Raw genomic sequence first — 21,975 nt, 5'->3', positions numbered from 1 at the left:
CTCCTGTGTTTCCTTTGATAGTTTTTTACTTAGATGGCATATTGCCTAAGGGTGGTAAACTCTGTTTTCTTTAAGTGATACTTTTTTGGATTATCATTTCTTTCTGTTTTTAGATTACATGTATATATTAATCAAATTCGAGTCTTGAAAACTGTGTGGTTTGATTATCTTTTTTATTCATTGGTCCACAGTGTCTTTGAAATAGGGCATTTCTACTTCCACTTGAAGTCATTACTGATGGGGAAGGAATCAGTGTTTCATCTTGTTCCTGGGTTTGCATCTGTGTTTTAGTGTTTCTGACACTCTTCTCACTCTAACTTCCTTTGTGCTTTGTTACTTTGTAGTGACATGCTTTGATTCCTTTCTCATTTTCTTTTGTATGCCTTCTATAAGTATTTTCTTTCTTGTTACCATGGGGATTATATAATCATGCTATAGTTATAACAATGTATTCTAAACTGATAACTTGCACCACATACAAATAAATACGCCATACTTTATGCTCTTGTCTCCCACACACCTTATTTTATTGATGTCACAATTTTATATATTTTACAGTCATCTCTATACTTTTGTCTTAGAAATCTATGGCAAAATTAATAGTGTTTTAGGTACACTATCATTCACTGGTTACAGCATGCTGCATTATCTTTATATTTATTTTTTTTATTTTGTGGAGAGCTTTAGACTTTGCAGGCTCCTTTGTGCTGCTTAGTACATCTTTATCAGCTTCAAAGTCTCCCTGAGCTTATCTGGAAAGGCAGGCCCAGTAGTATGAAATGCTACAGTCTTTGTTTATCCAGGAAGGTTTTTATTTTTCTTCATTTTTATAGGACACTTTGGGCAGACATAGTATCCTTGGTAAGTAGGTTTCAATCTTTCATCATGTTTAATATAACTTGCTAGTCCCCCTGGACTGTTAGATTTCTGCTGGGGAAGACTGCTGTATTTCTTGGGCAGGTTCCTCTGAGTATGACAACCATTCTCTTTAGCTTTTCCCTGTGGCAATTTGATTACAAATCTAGGTACGGGTTTCTCCTAGTTTGAGTATTATTGGTTTCTTGTATTTTGTTGAATATTATTGACAGATTTGATTTAGGGAGATTTCCCCATACACAGAATCCCATCCTGTGTAAATTAGTCTGCTTGATGAGTAACATAAGCCATTTGGAAATTCTTCAGTTTTTTTGCTCCCCCCGCACTTTCTTGTTTCTTTGAAAATAGTGTCTGAAATGTCCTGTTTTTAAAATTAATGGCTAAATCTTTTCTTGAATCCTGAGTTAAAATTTTCAGTTTAGTTATATAATTCTACCACTTCAAAATTATTATTTTGATACATAATTTTTGGAATTAATGGGATGTTTATAATGGTTACTTTGAATATTTTTTAGAAAATTCTTATACCTGCATTTTTATAAATTGGGCATTTTTTGTACATTTGTTCCATACTTGAGCCATCTTTCCTCATTTCATTGTGCTTCTTATTTGTGTTTGGCATGCATTCTTTAAAAAAATCATATTTATTCACTCCTATTAACAGACTATCTCAGGAAAGGGTAGGCCTCATTTACTGACTTCTTTTCCTTTGAAATTTTGTTTGAGAAGATTAGAGAGAAAAAATACGACATTACATTACTAAGTCTGTGAATGCTGTTTCTCAGAATGTGGTTTTGTTGGTTTATTTTATACCATCTCTTGCTTCCTCTTTGGCTATGGCATTGGAAGTTCTTGTAACCAGACAGAAGCAAGATATCCTGTGCTCACCAGGAATTCTAAATGGGTGACAATTATCAACACAAGGATTAAAACAAAAACCGTGTTTTGAACATCCTTCAGAAAAGCTAATACATCCTTATTCCTTCTCTCCCAAGAGAGCAGCAGACACCATCTGGTTTATGCTTAGGGGAAGAAGAAGTGGATCAACATAGGTAATATGAAGTAATACTTTCCTTTTCTTTGTGATCGTTTTCAGCATTAGTATCTGTTATAGCCTCCTCAATAAATCCTGTACTATAAAGCTATTTTATTATCAAATCAGCATTCTTTTATGGAAGAGAGACCTAAGAGTATCTACATTCTTCTTTACACTCTCTTGTTTACATTTTTGCTGTCTCTCTCTCTTTCTTCTTTTTTCTCTTTTCTTTCTTTCTCTCTTTTAATCTTTCATTCTTTGTATTCAAGACATAATGAGAGAGATCTTTGAATTTGCCAGCTACACTGAATATCAGTGTATTTAGTATTCTTTATAATTTCTATCATTAAAAAATTGTAAAACTAGATTCTGTACCATCAGGTTTCAACTCATTGATTCCTCAATACCTTCTCTTGTTTTTACCTTTTCAGAGTCTTAGTAACTTGTAGTTTGCTACCCCTAGTGTATAAATGCCTTGTGATTTTGTACTCCTATTAATGATACAACCCATTTCTCAGGAAAATACTTTCTATAATTAAAGTATTTCAGAAGCTAAATGGAATTATAATACACTTCCTAGTTGTGGAATGACTCATTCATGAATCATGCAATTTTATATTTTCTCACATTAAGCAAAGAATATCTGTTTTATCCTAGCTTGTAAAGTATGGACATTTGCCTTCCACACAAATCTTTGGCCACTTAGAATCTAATTGATATTTTTGGAACAGCAACATTAAATCTTGTTTCAATGTATATTTTTATGTTATTGACATTCATCTTAAAAGGGACTGATTCTGGCTTTTGAGTACTTACATTGAATTGATGGTTTCTTTTCTAAATGAAGGAGACTACAACTCTGAACAACACTTGGGTGTTTAGTCATATGAGAAATTGTAAGCTTGAGAATTCAGCTAAATCATGCCTCATTTCTTTCCCTTTGAAATATAAGATAATATTTATATCCTTTGATTTGATTCTATTAGTTAATTGAAAACCTATACTAGAATATACTGATTTAAATTTGTTGAAACTCTAAAACCACATAGTAGCATATGTGTACATAAATGGGGATGTTTTCATCAGAATAGTCTGAAAAGCTGGGTATGTATAGAGAAAGGTAAAGTTTTTAAAGTTTTCTCAAGGAAATCAGTAGAAATTTGGCTTTGAATATTTGGGTTCAATTCCATCTGATCTTTCTTGTAGATTTAACAACGTTGACTGTGCTATGGAAATCTTTATCTCAGCCTCTGTTTCTTTAAATGAACTATCAGCTCATTTTCCAACATTTGCCATGGAGATTGACTAGCCACTGACTACCGGGCAGGAGTTTGGCTTAGTGGTAGAGTGCTTGCCTAGCATGCATGAAGACCTGGGTTCGATTCCTTGGTACCATATACATAGAAAAAAGCCGGAAGGGGAGAGCTTTAGCCTTGAGAAAGTCCAAGGACAGTGTTCATGCCCTGAGTTCAAGGCCCAGGACTGGCAAAAACAAAACAAAAACAACAACCATCGACTATCTAGGCCAGTTTTCTGCTTAGATAACATCTCTACAATATGACACCAATGCTAACAATATCTCATGAAAGTGGTTAAAATAGCAACTTCTATTTTGACATTTCTCTTTTGTTCTTCATCATGATTTTAAGATGATCCCCATCCCTTTACTTTTTAACATTTAGCCACTGAGCTAGTTTTAGCAAAGCACTTTCACTAGAAGAATTTGAATTTATAAAAGAACCACTATTTTCTGCCCCTATAACTCCATAAGTACATTAGCTTTCAGTTATCAAATTTGAATATTGTAATTTTATTTTTCTAAGAATGAAAGGAATAACATTCAAAATAGTTAATAAAAGTGTAATGGTAGCACAGAATTCTCTGAAAGGAGATTGGAGATTGGAATCGGAGTGTTGTACAGTCTCCGGTTATATCAGTCCACATATCCTTTTGTGCGAGAGTAAAAAGGGTATAAGAATCACCCAAGATTTCCAGATTGTATTTTTTATTCAACTCATGTAGAAACATTTCAGTTGCACTATCTGAGACCATTGTCAACTAAAATAGTTTTTGAACTCTTCTCTCATCATGGACAGATTACTCACTGCAATCAGTCCTCTGACAGTACTACAGTAGAAAATCAAGTACAAACACCACCATGTTCTTACACTCAAGATATTGAAGGACATGAGTAGATGAACAGAAAAAGGAATGGCTTGCAAGTACCAGCAGAATACATAGTGAAGTTGAAACTAGGAAACTTGAGACAATGAATGTAGGTTGAATTAGTAGGGATGGGTAAGAATTATGGAAAGATTGATGGGTCAAAAAGAAGGGCACACATATATAATCATGGTAAGTTGAAACCCTTTTATATAAATATTTGAATATAATAATAAAAATTAAATCAACCAGCTATTACTGGATGAAAGTATTTCTGAGTTACAAAATACATCATTTAAAGATAAATTTCTAAAGGATTCTCATGACCCTAAATTTTTTTCACCCGCTAGCAGACCTTCTATTTCCTAGTTTATCCATGATTTCTTAGACTTTAGCAATTTAAATGATGATCTTTTCCTAAATATTCTTGTTTTCCCTCTACAAAACAGAATTTATCAACCTATAACTACAGATTTGTAGAACCAGACAATATTTTGCGATGGAGGAAGGAAGATGACTAAAATAATACTTGAAGGCCTTTCCACAGTAAGAGCGGGTAGCATCATACTCTTCCCCTTTAGACATTGCCAAATACTCCCCAAAGGGGGAAGAATTCTACCTGTTGTCAAAACCTGCTCACGATCCATTACATATCTCTTACTTAAAACAATCTCAAACCCCTTGCACATGCTACTGAGTGTAGCTCAGAAAACAAAGCATAGATGACCCCAAAAGTGTAGTGAAGCTGGGTACTGGTGACTCACACTTGTAATTCGAGCTACTCAGAAGACGGAGATCTAAGATCATGGCCCAAAGTCATGGAACATTGGTTCTAGTGGGAGAGTGCTTGTCTTGAGCACAAATGCTCAAGGACAGTGCCTATACCCTGAGTTCAAACCCCAGTACACACACACACACACACACACACACACACACACACACACACACACACACACACACACACACACACCATAGTGAAAGAAATTCTATCATTGCTATTGACAGCCAAAGAGTTTCTTCTTCTTTCTTTTTGGCTTTTATTTTTGTTTTTGACCACTGGACACACACCTTCGAAGTTATATGATTATACATGCTTTTTTATGCTTGCTCTTCAAAAGAACAACATATCCTAGGGTAGTAGAGAAAATATGTGTAATGACAACTAATGCACAATAAGCCATACACTTAGCAGCAATTTACTCTGTAATATTTCTTCTTAGCTTGTGAAATGACCAAGAGTGAGAGAAGTCAGACAGTAAACATGCTGTGTGAACATTTCTTGGTGTCTACTTGATTAATTAAATTGCTCTCACTACTTCCTTAATAATTTTCTACCATTTTGGGATGTCTTGTTGCCTAATTTGTATATGAAAACCATTAGTTTTGAAAATTATAATGAATTCTCTCCAATTCTGAATATGTCCTACCCAAGTTTAGATCAGTTTGAGAAACTGCTTCCTCAACTTGGTCCTTTTTTTGAATAAAAAGTTATCTTTGCATTGTATTATCATTTTATTTCAGCAAAAATGCCTTTTAATAAAATCAGACATTCTAATAAAATGCTCTTCCCCAGAACAAGAAATTTAACCTTAGGTAAACTTAAGTAGGATATAAAACTTGTATTTGGTTTTCTGGACTTGTGATAGACATTGCATAATTTGTTCAGAATGTCCATGATCCATTATCAGAAATTATTTTAAAAGCTTTCTATGTGCATGGCTTTTAGGAGGATTAAAATGTGTTATAATTTACAATTTTATATATTTTAATAACTTTAAGTTGGGATTTTATTTAATAAAATCTCTATAAAAGTAAAAAATATTAAGTTTTTTTACTCACTTCAATATTATTTTATTAGCATACACTTAAATGCACAGAAAAATATATATAGGAATATTTTATTAGCCCATATTTGTCTTTTTCCAATATGTGTATAAACATTTATTTATGTTCTTCCATTAATTTTTCTAAGATTCAGTCTATTCATTAAAACTCTAGAACCATTGCTTGCTAGATCTAGATCGTCTTCTAGAAACTCAATTAAAATATGCACCCTTAGAAAGGTTTTATTTTTAAACTCCAGACTATTACAGAAAATAAAATTGAAATCATTAGATAAATATTTATAAATATCACCATGATAGTTTGTCATTTTTAGCTCTTATTTGGGGGAAAGGCAAGCTAGCTACAAAATATTTCTAATTTAAAGTCATCCCTTAATGTAAATTATTTCTCTATAGGGATCTTAATTGTGCAGTGGAACTTGCACTAATGAATGCTTTCATTTCAATAAAGTATAAAATGTGTAAAAAATGTGCTTTGAGAACAAGGAAATACTTCATAAGAAAGAAAAGCTGGTTTTGGTAAGCAAGTAGAAAAAAACAAACAAATGTAAATTTAATTTAATCTTTTTTAAAAAATCATGTTTACTTTTGCTTTGGCATCCTATTTCACTCTATTAAGGATTATTTTTCTCTTCAAAATGTTGATAGATTTTACACAAACTAGTGAAATATCGTCCCCTACTGTTCAAGTCTGATAAATTGGTTATGAAAATCTCCCACAGCCTATGAAATTGTAACTACAATTGAGACCTCCACTCAGATGTTAGATTCTATAGAGTTCTTTTTTTTAATTTAGATCACATAGTAATTAAAATATTCCCAGTTACTTCAATCAAATTTTTATTTCATTTTATTTTCTTACATTTACAAGGTACTGAGAACATTACTGCTTGAACATTGTTACCCCTTCCCATGTTTTTCTTCCACTTTCTCTTCCCCCACACCACTGCCTCCCAAGTTGTAAAGATCATTTACAACATATTGTTTTGTGAATATCGCAGTTACATTGGTTCACTCTTTGTCCTTTTTCTCATCATATGCTTTTCCTCCTTCTTTCTGTAATTCAAATAAACAACAACAAATATATACAACATATCAGGATGCCAAAGATAGATACAGGAGCAACATGAGATAAACCATAGGGAAAAAAGAGGAAATAAATGTCACATAATACATTCAAAACACCAACCACAAAGATAAACCTCTTGTTTCTATATCCTGGAGTTCATTTTGCTTAGCATCATCCTATATGTCCATATGCACATGGCTTTTGAGCTATTTTTAATTACTCTGATTGCTGACATTTATGATAAATTAAGCTATAAACTCATGACAAATGCATCTTCTTTTTACTCAGTAATTATATTATTCCATTTGAAATGTAAATACATGTCTTATTTCTTTATCCTTGACTATTTTACTATAATCAGGTATTTATAATCGTAGATACTATTTCAACAAAACCTAAGCCTGTGTCTAATTTTTTATGCATTATATATTCTTTAAAATTTACAATGAAGAATGCAGAATTTATTTACAAAATGAGTCATTCATCTACTCTAGAGTAACAGATGTTTCTTGATAAATATATTCTCTGATAGAAAGATTTTTTAGTATATGCATGTGGTTACAACCATTTGTCCTTACATCTATCTCTACTCCATATCATTCATTAGTAAAGAGAACTAGTCTTACAGAAGCCTTGATACTTTAGGTTTTGTACTTGTTACCTAAAGATGAAAATATCTAGTGTAACATGGTTGGCTGAACTTAGAATAGGTTTAATTTGAATACTAAACAAAGATATCATTTGAACTGATAAAATTTTAAGAAAAAATTCTAGAGAATTTTGAAATGAAAGCACATGCATTTCTATTTTGATCAATCTTAAAGACAAAGATTTCATTTAAGAATTAAGGAACTGTGATAGAGTATGACCATCAGTAGCTGAGACAAAAATCCACAATTGAGTGTTGTCTTCTTAAATATTTTATTCCCAGGAGCTGGAATATTAAGGGTTTTAGTGATAGTATCTTTTTTAAATTGCATTTCATTGTCTAGATAAAGTATAGAGGGGTTACATGATAGTATCTTTTTAAAAATCTAAGCTACTATAGTCTAGATTCAATGCTATTGTTGTATACAAAAATGAATAAACACAAAACAATTTATATATTGCAGTGAAGATAGAACTGTTAACCTACGATAGAAGTATTAACCCTGGCAAGATAAGCCGCACAGCTGACCATAGCTGAAAAAATATTATTAAAAACAAACACAAGGATTAGGACATGATTCCTAGGACAGAAAGCTTAGAGAAGAGATCTAATATCCCGTGGCATCAAACATCAGTCTCATTCATGCCTTTTTATACAGGAGCATAAACTAATGTAATCTTTGCTGAACATATTATCCATGTATTGAAAAGCTAGTTCTTCCCAGTCTTAGAGCATATATTACAATGCTTCAGAGCATAAGCACTCCAATTGGAGCCCTCCAATTAACCAATAAACAGATAGCCTGCGTTTCATCCATAGGGAATTTCTTAGATAAGTCAGAAGCGCAAATGAAATGAATTTCACAGGCAATTTATAGTGCAAGTTACTGGTGTTGCATTGCTTATTGGTACCATAAACACTATTTCAATTATATAATCAATTAAGAGTGTATAATGTCTGGGACTTGTGGCACTTATCTATAGTCCCAACACTCAAGGAACTGAGGCAAAAGATTCTAAGTTTTGAAGTAGACTAGGCTACATGGTGAGCTTAAATTAAATAGCCAGACCTAGCGAATCTCCAAAAATTAAAGAAAAGGAGAAAATACATATATAGTATTAATTTTTATGCTTACCCTCAGAGATATATCTTTTCTAGATGCAAAAAATATTGTAGAAAGTCTTTCATTTAATCTTAATATCTTGATGTCCTGCTTGTCTTGTAAAATAATGTTAGAATAATTTAATGTATATTATATATGCATGTATTTATGTATGTATATATACATATATACATACATACATACATACATACTCAGGGACAGCATCAGGCCAAGAGTTCAAGTCCTGAAAATAAATAAAACCATAAACTCACAAAGCAGAAAAAACCCTCCATAGAATCTACCCTTTTAAAAGCAGTATGGCAGTTCCTCCAAAGACTAAACATAGAGCTCCCCTATGACCCAGCAATTCCATTACTTGGCATTTACCAATAAGGACATACTAAATCCACTAGCACAATGATATTCATTGCAGCACTATTTACCATAGCAAAGATATGGAACCAACCCAGATGTCCCTCAGTTGATGAGTGGATCAACAAGATGTGGTATTTATACACAATAGAATTCTATGCTGCTGTCAGAAAGAATGACATCACCCCATTTGTAAGGAAATGGAAAGACTTAGAAAAAAATCATATTAAGTGTAAGTAAGCCAGACTCAAAGGAACATAGGCCCAATAGTCTCCCTCATTTGTAATAATCAGGAGGAACCTTGGGCTCTCCTAGCTGAGATTTACTATACAACAAAACCTAGAGACATAAGGCCATATAGTATGACACTAAATGTAAAGACCTCCACGATAAGGAAACAAAAGCCATATAATGAGTGATTGTTGTCCTTAATGTACTATGTTATCACTCATCTCACAAACATTGATACCCTTTCTCATGTTTTGGTCCCCATTTCTCTCCCCTTACCCCCACCCCTCATCTTGTTTTTCCCCCTTTCCTATCCTATTTCAAATAACCAAATAAACATGTATACAATATATCAGATAGCAAGGTAAAATACTGCAACAATATGAGATAACCAAGGGACAGCAAAAGAGATGAGAGATTATTTACTGAAATGCAGAAAATATTTCCAGATGACTTTCCAGGACAAATGATTGTACATTTTTTGCCATAAAAATTACGCGTTCTTACAAAAGCCATGTAATGAGTGTTTCGTGTCCTTAATGTACTATGTTATCTCTCATCTCTTTTGCTGTCCCTTGGTTATCTCATATTGTTACAATATTTCACCTTGTTATCTGATATATTTTATATGCGCTTAATTGGTTATTTGAAATTGGTTTGGGAAGGGGGGAAATCAAGATGAGCAGGGGGAAATCAAGATGAGCAGGGGGAGGTGGGAGGGAAATGAGGACCATGTCATGAGGAAGGTTATCAATGTTTGTGAAGTAATGCACCTTCTATCTGGTGAATATAATGTAACCCTTCTATAAATTACAATAAAAATAAATGTTAACAAAAGAATCTACCCTTTTAGGAACTAGTATATAACATATAATGATTCCCATTGACCACTGTACAAAGGAATTTAATCTTATAACTGAGCATCTCTTTTTATACATGACATGACTGTTGTATTACACTGAACATATAAAAGAAGAAAAAGTAGATCAGATTTTGAAAAGTGTCTTCCTATAATTCTAAGAGTCTAATCATTTCTAGAAGTCTTCAGTCATTAATCCATTCCTCTGGCTTTCTTTTTTCTATAACTAATTTATTTTCATTTTTTATTGGAGACTCTTGGGCCTATGTTCCTATTGACAGTTTTAACATTTTCATCAAAAAGATCCTTTACATTGTTAATTAAGATAATTCCTAGGTACTTTATTTTCTTTGAGGCTATTGCGAAAGCAGTTGCTTTCCTGATTGTTGCCTCATTTCTTTCACTGTTGGCATAGAGGAAGGCATTTGATTTTTGAGGGTTAATTTTATACCCTGCTACCTTTCCAAAGTTTTGAATCAGCTCAAGGAGCTTGGGAGTGGAGTCTATAGGGTTCTTTAAATACAGAATCATGTCATCTGCAAAGAGGGAAAGTTTCACTTCCTCTTTCCCTATTTGAATCCCCTTTATGCTTGCTTCTTGCCTTATTGCTCTGGCTAGGAATTCTAATACTGTGTAAAGAGGAGTGGAGAGAGTTGGCATCCTTATCTCATTCCTGATTTTAGAGGAAATGGCTTTAGCTTTTCGCCATTAAGTATAATACTAGCTGTGGGTTTGTGATACACAGCCTTTATTATACTGAGGAATATTCCATGGATTCCTAGTTTCTCCAGAGCTTTTAGCATAAAAGGGTGTTGGATCTTGTCAAATGCCTATAGCTTTCTTTCTCTACTAATATCTATGAATGGAAAGAGCCAAGAGACTACTGTTGGTTGGTGACTTTACATATAAAATTTTTCTTGATGTACCATTTCTCTCAAAAAGAAGTTTACCAATACATCTTTTAGCACAAACTTTTCCTGCCTCAGAATGAGTTTATTCACAGTATTAACCAAGCTGGTGGAATGAACATACCCAATGGACAATTTTGAGGCTAAGGGTTCTCCTTTCTTAATGTAAGTTAAAATTTCCAATAAATTATTTCAAAGTTAATAAAAGAACTGTATTTATTTCTCAGTGATCCTCATTCAAACTGTATATAATTTTGTTTCCTGCACAGGAACCACCTGTAAATATAAACTTTAATATATGTTCTTGATTAGTTGACGCATATTGTTATAGGTTGAGTGTATGTTTGCAACTGATTTTGTATTAGAGGCCTGAAAATGAGGCTGCACAAGATGTATTGTCTCTTTCTGAAAGGTAATTTTCATTTATACAATCTGTACCTTTTAATGAATGAAATTATCCTCTTTAAATACACAAAGGATAGGAATCTGATATAACAATAATAAATTAATTATTAGTGCCAATTACAATTTTGCCATAGATAGTTTCACTATATGGAATATACCCTGTTTTTCATGCAAGTCAAATTTTAGATACTCTAGTCTCTTTATTTAGTTGAGAATTATAGATTACCAATAATTTGTTAACTAAATATTCATCTAATATAGCAATAGGCTGTTCAACTCAAATGGATGTTCTTTGTCCTAAGACTTTGGCCCATTATACCTGAATAGAACTTCTACTGAATGAGTAGATAACTGATTTTGTGTGCTTGTACTAGAGCTTGATCTGAGGATCTGACTAGTGTCACATAGCTTTTGTGCTCAATGATACTTCTGTATGTTTAGAGCCTTAGCTCCATTACCCTCTATTTTTGGTTTATTGGAAATATGAGTATCAGGATCTTTTCCGCTATGATCCTGAGATGTCTACCTCCTGAGTAGCTAGGATTACAGACATGAGCCACTGGTGTCAGACTTACTTCTTTCTTTGGAAAGGGTTTTTACTCATAACTGACAGTGGAGGAATTTTCTGTCATGAAAATAGTATGTAAACTGATTCAAATGTGCAAAGAGCAATTTCCAGTATTCAGTTTCTAAAATAACTATACCCTGCAGCAAAAACACAGGTTTTTTTTAAAAATTTTGATTTCACCTAGGAAGAAAAGTAAGAGTTTTGCCTAATCTGATCTACTTACCTGAAAAAGTAAGTGTATATCATCCTTGTAAATATATGAGGATTTCTGTTTCTTGTTTGTTGTTTTTCTCATTTTTGATGACCACATATTCTGCAATAAATTTCTCAATACATTCATTAAAATCACTAATTTTTTGTGGGTCATTGGGTTGAACTTGGCCTCAATGCTGTGCCTGAGCCGCAAGGCTACTGCCCTACCCTTGAGCTAAACCCCATTCCCCATTTTCTAGAGGTTAATTGGCGATAAGCATCTCAGGTCCTTTTACCCAGGCTGGCTTTGAACCTTGATCCTCAAATCTCAGCTTCCTGAGTAGCTAGGAATATAGGCATGAGCCACTACACCTGGTGCTAAAATCACTCTTAATTCCATTAATTTGGATACGTACGTTCAATAAATGCATCTGAGGTAGCCTTTTCAATTACATTTAGAATTTTTACTGGGAACAGCTTATAGATGGTCTGACAATGACTGACATGCTATTAAGTGACTAATAATTTTAAATAACCAGACAACAGTTTTGTCATTCTTATTACTCTTACCTATTTGTTACCTGTGTATGTAGTATCAAAGACAGCAGAGAGAACCCAAACTCATTTATTTGTCTGGAGCTGAATCATTGGGTTCCGACTTAATTTCTATGGACCAGAGTTTCCTTAACTAGAAAACAGAGTAATTATAACTATTCCTATTGATGTTATAAGGAATATGTGATTCAATCTCTGCGAACTGTTTAGAATAACATTTGAACTATAGAAATAGAAATATTATTTCTGAAGATTTACCATCAAGGTTACTGAAATATAATTTAGCTCTTCTTTATAGAATTTCTGAAGTACCAATTTGGTTTGACATTGAAGTAAAATAAGATTTACAGAAATTTTCTAAGGTTAAAAATCAGTAAAATTTCCATCTACTGTTACTTGTTAAATTGGCAATATTCTACAGCTTCTAATTCTCTCTAAATGTGATCATGGTTTTCCTTTGTCAATTAGCACAGTATTGAACAGCAGAAGTTTAGTTCCTAACCCTTGTGTGCACTGCAGACTTAGCTTTTTGTGAATGATTTCTTTGGATGAAGCTGCTCTAGCCTTCGGCAGCCTGGTAACTGAACATATATAGAGAGCAGTCCACCTGTGCCCTTGGATCCTTCACTCAAATTTGGGACAATGGAATTTTCTCCACAACTTAACTACTTGCAATGTCTCTAACTTGGACATCACCTACCTATATTTTAACTCATTCTCATAGAATCTCTTTAAATCAGAAAAATTACAACTGCAATTTTCTCCCACTGAATTCCTGCAAATTAGTGTGCAATCACTGAAAATGTGTCTTCATTTTATTTTAGGCTGAAGAAGTAGCAATGAATTTGGGAAATCTTAATCTTTATCAAAGAGCTAGAGAGCTGAATTCTTTTCTCCTCTTAATTGAAGCTCTAGTACAATACATGTACACTAAAGTGCCATAACTTAGCAATATGAAGACGAACATGAACATTACCTACTTATATATACTAGCTAGGCAATGTATGTTAACTGTTTCTATGTTAACACACTTAAATTCTGGACAAGCAGTGATTAATTGGAGATATGAGAATCTCATGGACTTTACTGTCCCAGTTTGCTTCAAATTATGATCCTGAGGTCCGAATGAGTTGCTGAATCCAGTTGTAAGCCTCTAGAGCCCTGTCTCAATTTACCAGTTTTAATAGTTAAATCTAAGTAAGATAGATGCCAAAATTGGGTTCATTCTTTCTGGAGTTCATCAAGACTTTGCTTCTAATATTGCTTTGAATGATGCATTATATATAGGTAGAATGTAAGTATGGAAAAAATCAAAGTAGTCATGAAGATACAATAAAAATATTACTGGACTCAAAAGTGTAATATTTAAATTTTAAGATTAATTTAATTAGGACTAAATTCATCAAAATATAGACATCATTCACTTAAATGTATTCATACTATTAGGGATAAATGTGAAATAAGTTGATTTATGTGTATCTGTGGATATTTTATTCATTATCCTGCTTAAGAGCATAGAATAAGCTGAAATTTGTAATAAGTGGGATGATGAACTATATCGAATTTTTCCTTAAGACATCTATTTTCATTATGCCTGAACATTTCCTCTGGACTATACTTAACTATTTACTAATTAGTAGCGAGCACTCTAATTTAGTTATATGCTTTCCTTGTATGTCTTCAACATTCTTGTTCATTGATTCATTCCTTCCTGGTATATAAAATAAAAAATTTAAAATGATGATTTACTCACAATATTTGACTAAAGTAATTGGCACATTTAATTTAAGGCTGAAATTTCACTACAGTTCTATAATAGGAAATAATGAACAACAGGAAGAATCCTAACATAACCAGGTATGGTGGTTCATGTGTATTCATATTTTCAGGAAGTATAGACAGGAGAATCATGAATTTGAGGCCTGGGAAACGAAATATTCTGGCCTTTTCTCAAAAGCAACATATAAACAAAAGTTTGAACAAATAGCCCAAGTTGTATAGTATTCTTGCTTAGCATGTTTATTGTATTAGATTCACTGTATTGTATCAAAAATAAATATTATAAAAGCAGTTTCAATACACTAAACACAGACTAATAAAAGTTGAACCTCTTCAGTTATTTGTTTTAAAACTAACAACCCAATTTTGTTTTCACTCTTTTGTTAGTGTATATTATTACTTGCTCAAAGTGATTTCAGTGTGATATATTCATGCATGTATCAGTGCACTCACTTTGATAAAATTCATCCTCTCTTTTAATAATTCTTATTCTCTTGAAATTAAAAAATAATTTAATGAGTATCATTGCTCTCCTTTCATATACGCATGCAACTTCCATATACACATATAGGTTTTTTTTAACATATTCACCTCACCCCATCACTGTCCTTGAGGAGTATTTAAGGAAACCTGAATTATCTGAATGCCTGAGAAAATTTTGGAGCAGTGAAATCATTCCATATATTTAATATTCATGTTCAAAAATAAAGATTCAGATTGAAACAATACTGTGCACCTTTAAGATTGATAAAACAGGATCACATACAGAGAGCAAGTCAGGCACAGAAATGAAAGAGACTTCACTTATAGATCCACTGGCTTTGGACTAGGAGAATGATTAATATTCTATAAGAGATTAAGTTGAAGGTGATGAATTGGGGTCTCATATTCTCACATTTAGAATAAGGGCTCCAGCCAAAAGCTGGAGTACATGACATTGACAAGTCTTTAGAGATTGTGTTTCCTTGACAACCACAAATGAGTGGTAGTTATTGCAAGGGTGAAAAGAAAGGTTGGCTAGTGTTAAAGACACCAAAGAAAGAGGTAGAATTCAACACATAGGAGAATGATATTCTTTCCTTGAAGAATGCAGCAGAAGAAAATAAAGGTGAATATTATATCTAATTATATACATAAGAACACACATGCACATTATGACAAGTTCACAATGAGACATAAGCTTACTTCTCATAGTCCATAAGAGAAGACAGGAAATTAACAAGAAAGTTAAAATAAATTTTAATGTCCATTGAAGAAAAAGAAACTTGGTGGTATTAGTAGTTGCTCAGCTATACCAGGCCAAATTGTTACTCTTCAAAATTATAAAACAATAAATATTATTAACTTTGGGAATATTTTTAATGCCACAAAAGCTCACTGTAGGCCTCAGTATGACTTATGCTATGGTTCTACTCTTTTTATTAAACTCTGTGTTCAAATATTTGTCCTGGGGCTTGAACTTAGGGCCTGAACACTGTTATTGGACTTTCTCAAGGTTAGAGCTTGACCTCTTGAGTCATAGTGCCACTTCCGGCATTTTTCTATGTATGTGGTACCAAGGAACGGAACCTGGGTCTTCATGCATGCTGGGCAAACAATCTACCACTTGGCCAAACTCCCATCCCCCTAAATATATTTTTGAATGATATCATAGTTGGCCTATGATAATAGTGTCCTTATCTCTCATCTCTGGAATGAGGGCGATAAAAGACAGTGGTACACAAAGAATAAAATTGCTTCTAAAATGAAACATTCTAACAATATGCATCAACATAGTGACATGAAACAGAACACTGCTGTTTTGAGTAGGGTTTAAGAAGACACCAAATAAGAAAGAAACAGTCATCCCTCTCTTCCATAACAAATGATGCTATTTCTGGAAAATTATATGCTTGGTTTGAATCATCTCATTACCAGAAAGACTAAAAATAGAGGGCTTTGTGATCATTGACTTATTTGTTAAAGTAGCTAAATACATATTGATTGGTTAAATGATAATGGAGAGAGAATGATAACAACCCCTGGATGCTTGAAATGGTAGAGAGCATCTCTGCACTGCCTAACATTAAAGATGAACAAGAGTCCTAAAGGTCACCTTGTGGAAAGAAAGTGGACAGGGAAGAAGACATTTCTTCCTGTCTCTTTCAAATGTCAGTGGCAATACTTCACACAGAAATACTATGGGTAAAATTATCCCCCACTTCCATTACTTGTTTTTTTTCCTTTTATTCAATCTTTCTTCATTCCTTCTTTCTTTCCTTCATTTTTGTTTCCTTTGTTCCCTCCTTCCTACTTACTCTTTCCTTCTTCTTTCCCTCCCTCACTCTCTGCTGACCTTCTATCCTCCTCCTTCTCTCTTTTCCACCTTTCTTTAACAATAAGTGCCAAATACATAAGGAATTAAGAATCTGAAAAATCACTAGTTATTTAAATTTCACTATATTACCCAGGAGTGGTAGTATATGCCTACCATCCCAGCACTGAGGCTGCTGAGAAAGCAATATTACGAGTTCAAGGCCAACAGGGGATACACAGTCTTCCTGTGTTCCATAAAAATATTATCCTAAAATTTCATGGCTGAAACTAGTAGGAGGAGTAACAAGACTATATATTCTTAAAGTTTCTCTTCCCAAACTCCTTGTTAATTACAAAGGAAATTACAAGAAACAAGGGAAATAACACTTTAGGTAAGTGATAGCCTTTACTTGTAATGGGGTGGACTGGCATCATTTCCTGCCTCAAAGATGATGATGATGAGAATACAGAATCACAATAATATTCAGACCATACACAGATAACATGTACCTTTCTAGACCAAATAAGAGGAGCATAAATATTCCAGGAAAAGAGTCCTGTAACATTCATCCATACAAATATTAGGAAATGAACAGAATGACAAAAAGTTTTACATTTGAGGAAGAACTATAAATCATGGTTCAAAGCTAGACTGAGCAGGAAAATCTGTGGGACCCTTCTCTCCACTAAACTTCCCCACCACCCCCAAAAAAACCCTGATGTGGACGTTCGGATTTGTGGATCAAGGGGTAGAGTTTTATCCTTGAGCAAAAGAAACTCAGAGCTAGCCCCTAGACCCCATGGACAAACCCCAGGATGGGCAAACGAAAGTGGAAATTTTAACTTAAAATATGAAAAATTATCATGAATTGGATTTTTATTCCTTTGTTATGAAGAGCACATAAAGAGTTGGAAATCAGAAGATTGTAGATTGGGCAAAAAAAAAAGTAGCGAAAATCTATCTTAACAGATAAGATGGGTGTAATTCTGTATACTTTGGTAATCTCACCTCTCATAGATAGAGTGATGACATGCCCAGGAGAGCCTGATAAAAATCAATAGCATCTTTAAAATAATAATAATAACAATAATAGCAATAATAACAACCTAAAAGCAAAAAGGGGACTGGAAGCACGTTTCAAATGGCAGAAAGTGGAAAGTGCTGAATTCAATGCCCCATATTTTACCCTTTATCTCATGGAGAATGTAATAAAGATGTTTTCCAGAATTTTCATGATGCTGCAATTTTTATTTTTGCTGGGTCATTGGGCTTGAATTCGGCTTGGACACTGTCCCCAAGCTCTGCAGTTCAAGGCTACTGCACTATCCCGGGCCCTGTCCATTGTCCCTGAGCTCTTCAGCTCAAGGCTACTGACCTACACTTGAGCCAAACTCCACTTCCTATTTTGTAGAGGTTAATTGGAGAGAAGAGTCTCTGGCCCTTTTGTGCCCAGGCTGGCTTTGAACCTAGATCCTCAGATCTCAGCCTCCTGAGTAGCTAGGATTACAGGCATAAACCACAGCATCCTGTTGTTGCTGCAATTATTTTTATTTTTTTGCCAGTCATGGGCTTGAGCTCAGGGCCTGACCACTGTCCTTGGACTTTCTCAAGGTTAGAGCTCAACCACTTGAGCCTCAGCACCATTTCTGGCTTTTTTCTACGTATGTGGTACCGAGGAATGGAACCCGGGTCTTCGTGCATGCTAGGCAAGCACTCTACCACTAGGCCAAACTCCTGGCCCCTGTTGCTGCAAATTTATAAAGCTGATAAGACACAGAAGTTTTATTGTATGTAAACTATTTACCCAAGTTTTCTGTAAGATTACACTGTTTAAAATAAAGGCAGTTATGGTCTTTGTCTCCAAGATATTCAGGAGATAGTGATAAGGATAGTTGAAGTTATGTGGGAGGTTAAAAGTAAGAAGATAGTAGTTTGACACCAGTGTTAGGAAAACATGTGAGATACTATCTGGAAAATAGCTCAAGCAAAACAAAACCTAACAATATAGCTCAACTGGTAAAATGACTTTGATCTAAAAAAACAAACTGCTTCAAAAGAAAAAGAAAAAAAACTGCTAACACATACTAAACTCACAACTCTGATCTATGTATATGAAGCATTCTATTAGATTGCTTAAATATGCCTTTCAACTATTTATTTTATAGTAATAAAGAACTCAACATGAGAAGGGTATTAATGTATGTGAAGTAATGAACCTTCTGTCTGGCGAATATAAGTAACCTTTCTATTAATTACAATAAAAATTTAAAAATAAAGAACTGACTATATTAACTGTCTATATATCAGATTATAGAGAGATTTTCGAGGAGAAAACATCAATTGTGCACTGATCATGAAGAATAAGACATGATAGGTTCTCGAGATAGGAAAGTAATATAACAGATTGTGTTTAATTCCCTCTGTATTTCAATGAATGAAGCTATTTTATGTGCTGATATAAATATTAAGGAGAATTGAGAATCTTAAATTTGCTGCAAGTTATTGTCTTAGAAGCTTGGAATACATTGGAAAATTGTCTTATTTTAAAATCTCCGTTTCTGCATTTATACTTGATTGTGTTTCATGCAGCAATAAACTTTATTGTAAGCGCTCAACAGAGGACAGATTTCTACTTTCATTTATGCTGTGGAATCTTTACTTGAGAAATTATTGGTTAGTACCAGAAAATTTCCCCAAACTATTGTCCTCAATCTTAACATGTCCAGTCAAAATTCTTTCTTTTTCAATTTTTTATTAAAAAATTTATTAACATTGATTTTTACATCATATTTCAAATGCCATGTTTAACACACAAGTATTCAAGAAGGGAATCTCTATATACAATCACTGGCACTTAGTTTTAGAACATAATCAAAATTAGGCTAAGGGTTTGTATATCATAGATACATATTAATTTCTGAAATAAAACAAAATTCTTGAGAAAAAACATGATTGTTCCCATATAATAATTTAAAAACATTTATTTGCAATTTTCTAAATATAGAAGATTCCCTTCCAATTTTATGAACCACCACCAAATTAAATTTAACTAAATGTTTTTCTAGTAGACAATGTATCTAATGATCTAATTAGTATAATACTTAAATAATTTAAATTGTGAGCTAAACTATAGTCCATTATGAACTTGTCCAGATTTGTGGAAGATTAAATGTACTTAATTTGGTAGAGAAAAACAGGCGCTCATACACTATGTTAAGAGGACCTTATATACTTTCAATTATATTCTACCTTGGTTTTAGTTCAGAGATGCAAATCAGCATAGAAATTTATAAACATGATCCTAAATTGGTAACATGACAAAAAATACTTAATATGACAAAGTCTGAAGCCAAGTTTATAAAGAAGCCAGAAGGACACAGTGATAGATGACACTAAGGCAAAGCTAGTTTTGAGCTCATTAGGTGTGTTGTCGTTATTCCAGAATCTGGAGTTGCTGAGTGAGACAAAAATGACTCAAGTCAATGTGAAAGTTACTACAACAAAATTGCAACTTTTAGGTTATCCAAAGATGAACCTTTTCCCCCTATATTTTATATTTGCATATGTGTATAAATGCCAGTGACAGAAAAGCTATGAAAATAATGTTCTTAACAGTAACCTTGTAAACTTTTAAAGAACCTTGCAACTTTAATGCCTATAAGGAAACAGGGAAAAGTGAAAAGCTCTCTATTACCTTAAGAATGGGCCATTGTCATTCTTTCTGATGGCATTGAATCCCATTGTGTATAAATATCACATTCTCTTGACCCATTCATCTACTGAGGGACATCTGGGTTCATTCCATATTTTAGGTTGGAAAAAATCATATTATGTGAAGTAAGCCAGACCCAAAGAAACATAGGCTCCATGGTTTCCCTTATTTGTCATAATTAGTACACATCTATGATTCCCCTAGCAAAGGATCACAATAGCACAAAAGCTATGTATATATGGCCACATAGGATGAGGCTAAGCAAAATAAACTCCAGGATATGGAAACAAGAGGGTTATCTTTATGATTGTTGTTCTTAACATACTATGTGAAGTTATTTTTCATAATGTACTATGTGAGGTTTCTGTAACTGTACCTGACTTTGGTACCTGGTATATTGTTTATATGTTTATTTGTTTATTTGAAATAGGAAAGGAAAGGAGAAATACAAGAAGATTGAGAGTGAATGGGGGGAGGGAATGTGGGATAGAAACATGAGAAAGTACATCAGTGTTCAAGAAGTAATGTATCTATTACCTAATGGATATAACTGCAACCCTTCTATACATCACCCAGACAATAAAATACAATAAAAAGTGAAAAGTGTGTGAAGTTTTAGTAATTTGCAAAAATAATTTGTAACCAATGGAAGTAGAAAACTGGAAACAATATTTTACTTGCTTCCTGGAAATATAAGAATATACACAAGATGTAAGGATGGGTTATATATTGCCCATAAAATATTAAAATATTTTTGTAATGATTTAGCTGTAGCTGAAATCTTACTGCATATGTATATTTATATGTATACATATATATGCATCTATGGTTGCTTGTGGGTTATATTTTGAATATTAGGTATGAAAAATTATATTGAAAAATTACTTCAAATATTATGTAGAATTCAAATATTTCCTACTAAGAGCTATTTATTACTTTAAATACCCTCATAAGTTAAATTAGTTGTAATAAAATTATCAGCTGTGGAACTTTTAATAAGTTATACTTTTTCATATGGTATAACTACTATAAACCACAGTTTTGTCTGAGATGTCAGAGACACATTTGTTTTATATATTTCTCCTTTGTTGATACTACTGAATGAGTTCAAAATGACTACAGCTAGTCAGTAAATTTTTTAAAAAAGATAAACCAAGCTTGTATAAAGATGTTCAACTAATAAAATATATAGCTTATAAATATTACATTGCTATCAAGAACACCTTACATTCTTACAGTATTTATACTCTACACAGCATTTTATATCCATTATTATCTATAGCTTAAAACTTGAGATAGGGTAACAAATTAATTTCCAGTGCTAAGTTTGGTGGAAATGACATTCTTATTATCTTATAGTGT

This window comes from Megascapheus bottae, chromosome 4 (assembly GCF_031878675.1).
Source record: "Megascapheus bottae isolate mThoBot1 chromosome 4, mThoBot2.hap1, whole genome shotgun sequence".
Classification (NCBI taxonomy): domain Eukaryota; kingdom Metazoa; phylum Chordata; class Mammalia; order Rodentia; family Geomyidae; genus Megascapheus; species Megascapheus bottae.
This window is presented reverse-complemented; position numbering follows the sequence as displayed.